Source organism: Chrysochloris asiatica, unplaced genomic scaffold (assembly GCF_000296735.1).
Source record: "Chrysochloris asiatica unplaced genomic scaffold, ChrAsi1.0 scaffold00035, whole genome shotgun sequence".
Classification (NCBI taxonomy): domain Eukaryota; kingdom Metazoa; phylum Chordata; class Mammalia; order Afrosoricida; family Chrysochloridae; genus Chrysochloris; species Chrysochloris asiatica.
This window is the reverse complement of record NW_006408553.1, coordinates 8,149,068-8,152,926: the sequence shown is the minus strand read 5'-3', so window position 1 is coordinate 8,152,926 and position 3,859 is coordinate 8,149,068.

Below are 3,859 nucleotides of genomic sequence, written 5' to 3'. Positions count from 1 at the left end.
GGTCCCTATTCATAGTGACCCTGTATAGGGTTTCTGGGTGTATTTGAACCACTTACCTTGGGGTTGGCAGTCTAGTGCTTATCCTCCAGTGCTACACTAGTGTATTTTCTAAGCATAAAAAGCATTGAAGAAACACTTCCATATACACTGGTGGTGGTAGTGGTGGTTATATGACGTGGAGTCGGTTCTGACTCATAGCGATCCTATACAGGGTTTCTGAGGCTATAAATCTTTATGAGAAAGGCTCATCTTTCTCCCTCAGAACAGCTGGTAGTTTCAAACTGCTGACCTTGAGGTTGGCAGCCCAAACCATAAGCACTATGCTACCAGAGCTCCTTTCCATATACACTAGAACATCTTTAACATAATAATTATTGTTGTTAAGTACTGTGGAGTCGGTTCGGACTCATAGTGACCCTCCACAGGGTTTCTGAGACTGTAAATCTTTACGGGAGCAGAAAGCCTCATTTTTCTTCCACGGAGTGGCTGGCAGTTTCAAACTGCTGACCTTGAGGTTGGCAGCCCGACTCATAACCACTATGCTACCAGAGCTCCTTAACATAATAAGAGAGCAGTAATAACAATAATATTGATATACATTGCAAAGTAGTGCCCACATGTTATTAGTAACCATTGTATATACCTCAAATTTTACTGCAATAGGTTTTATGGGAGTTAGTTCTCAACTATGGGTTATATGTAAATCAGATGTTCTGAACCTGAAGACCACCCATATTTCCGAAGAAGCTAAAGTCTAGGCAGGATCAGGATAATTTTTGACTACCTTTTGCAGATGTCCTATGTATATTGTAATAACACTGAAGCAAATACCAAATCACAAAGCCAAAGGAGGTGAAAGAGTGAAGCACTGTCCGCCATACACAAATGTAAAGTCTAAAGTTTCAAGAGGGGTGGGGGAATGGCCAGTCTGTTTTCTCTCAACTCTGGGACAGGCATGTCAGGTTTCTCACCTCCCCCACCTTTTCCCCAGCCTCCCTGCTGACCTACTCCACCTCCCCAAAAATCGCCTTCACTTTATTGACACCAGTGTTTAACCTTTCACCTCTGGCAACCTCTACTGTTTGCTCCTTGGGAAGCATGGTGACATGGTTGCCCTCTCTCCTGGTCACTACCAAAGAAAAGGGGGCAAAAGGAGCTCTAAGCTGAATGAGCATTCTGTGCTGCACAGACTGGGGGTTGTGTCTAATTCCATCTCCGGCCCTGCACAGATTAGAAATATTTCTCAAGGAGCCCTTGCAGGCACAGCCGTTCTCTGTTTTGCAAGAACATTGTCTTCCCAGCAGACTTTTTGATTTCTCCCTCCTGACCCAAGTTTTCTTCCCACAGCCAGTCTCACCCTAAGCCTAAAAGAGAAAAATATGCAGTTAGAGGAATTGCACTATGACCCCATATGACAGAGTAAAACTACTCCATAAGATTTCCCAGACTGTAGACCGAAAGGTCGGTTTGAATTGCGAGGATGGTGATCCACACCCATGAGCTACTCTTTGGAAACCCTACACAGGGTTGCTAAGAATCAGAATCAACTCAACGGCACTTAACTACAACAACAACAAATCTATACTGAAGCAGATTGCCAACTCTTTCTCCCAGTAAGTAGATTTGAACCACCAACCTTTCGGTTAGAAGTTGAGCACTTAACCATTGAGTCATTGGGGCTCACTATGGTGAATGCAGGGACTACACTCAGTCTGCCAAGAACAACCTTGAAGGCAGAAGGAAAGGGAAAGGGAAGCCAAACAAAACATGGCCAAAATTGAACAAGTACACCACTATCCCTTTGGGATTCCTAGAGTCCCAGTGATGCCAGGGAGCTTGAAGACCTTGACCTGAATTGAATGCCTTTGATGACACATTCCTTTGAGTAATCAGGATTTTAATTGTTTTTCATAAACTCTACTCCTTTTGGACTCCTGTATAGGAGCAGCAAACTACAAGGTTGGCAGGAAATCTACCAGTTGCTCCTCAGAAACCCTATACAGGGTCTCTATGAGTCGGAACCTACTCAACAGCACTTAACAACAATAATTCCTTTTAACTATATCTGGCTATAATCACAAAACATCTAAAAATGTCAATTTCTCTTGGTAGATTCAATAGAGTAAGTATTTGATACACTCCTCGCTTATCAACATGGTCCAGTTCCAAAGACAAGGTCATTATGCAAAAATGGAAGATGATCACATCAGAACACAAAAATTTCATCATTATATAGTTGACTCATTAATCTTAACCATCATAGTTAACGTTACTCTCACCTCACACCAGATGTAAATCATTAATCTCCAAAATTGCTGCTGTTGTTGTTAAGAGCTGTAGAGTTGGTTCCAACCCATAGCGACCCTGTACAGGGTTTCCGAGGCTGTAAACCTTTATGGGAACAGAAAGCCTTATCTTTCTCCCATGGAGCAGCTGGTAGTTTTGAACTGCTGACCTTGCAGTTCGCAGCCCAATTCGTAACCACTATGCTACCAGAGTTCCTTAATCCCCAAAATTGTTGTTGTTGTTATGTGCCATCGAGTCGGTTCCGACCCATAGCGACCCTGTATAGGGTTTCCGAGGGTGTAAATCTTTACGGGAGTAGAAAGCCTCATCTTTCTCCCGCGGAGCAGCTGGTAGTTTCGAACCGCTGACCTTAAGGTTCGCAGCCCGATTCGTAACCACTACGCTACCAGAGCTCCTTTTAATCCTCAAAATAGATGGCAGTTATTTTACTATTGTCATAAATGTGAAATGTCAGTTAATGAGACAGTCAGTAAGTGAGGAATGTTGTTGTTAACAAGTGCCATCAAGTAGCTTTCGACTCATAGCTACCCTGTATAAGATTTCCAAGGAGTAGTTGGTAGGTTTGAACCACCAATCTTGTAGTTAGCAGTCCAGTGCTTATCCTACAGCACCATAACAGTATCCGAAGTGTATACAATTTACATGGAAATCCAGAGATGATTTGCTGAAATGCAAATTTACCATTCTTCTGGAAATCAGTAAATGAAGCTTCCTTGGTTGTTAAACAAAATTGTTGAAAAGCAGCAATATAAAAATTTTAAACAAACATAGTAACTTTCTTGAACTAAGAGTATAAACAAGTTTAAACTATTTTTACGTCTTAGTAAGCAATTACTTGTGTTAACTGTATTTTATGACCTTCTGTCTAAATAATTGTTTATTTATTATTATCAGTATTTTAACTCAATAAGTGTGATGTTCAAGTCCTGGTGTGGTACTGTAGGATAAGCATTCAACAGCTTCTGCAAAGTTGGTAGTTCAAACCCACCAGCCACTCCTTGAAAACCAAATACAGGGTCACTATGAGTTAGAAATGACTCAATGGCACTTAGCAACAACAAGTGTGATGTACAATCACATAAAACAATTTCAACTTTTTGAGGAAGTTGTCAATGAGCTGGGAAAACGGACGAGAAAGCCACAATATTTTTATTGTGGCCAGGAGCCACAAAGACTGGGTTCTTGTCCTAAGTCTACTTCCAAGTTTAGTATTTGGATGTCTTTAGGTAAGTTATCAATGATAAAGGTAATAATTCATAAATAACCTGGAAGTAACAATTCTAGGCACTGGACTGCTACCTACAAGATTGATGGTTCAAACCTGTTTTACTCTCAAGTCTGAAGTTAAGTATCAAATTAATGTGTGCAAAAATGCCTCATAGATTTGAAGATTAGCTGACCCTGTGCAGACCCTAAGTGTTAATTTTAAAGAACCACACACACACAAAAAAAATGATACAATTTTGTTTTTAATGTATATAAGTAATCATGAATGTGGATGTATGTTTGAACATATGCATATGCATATATTTATAGCTATGAGTCAGAATCA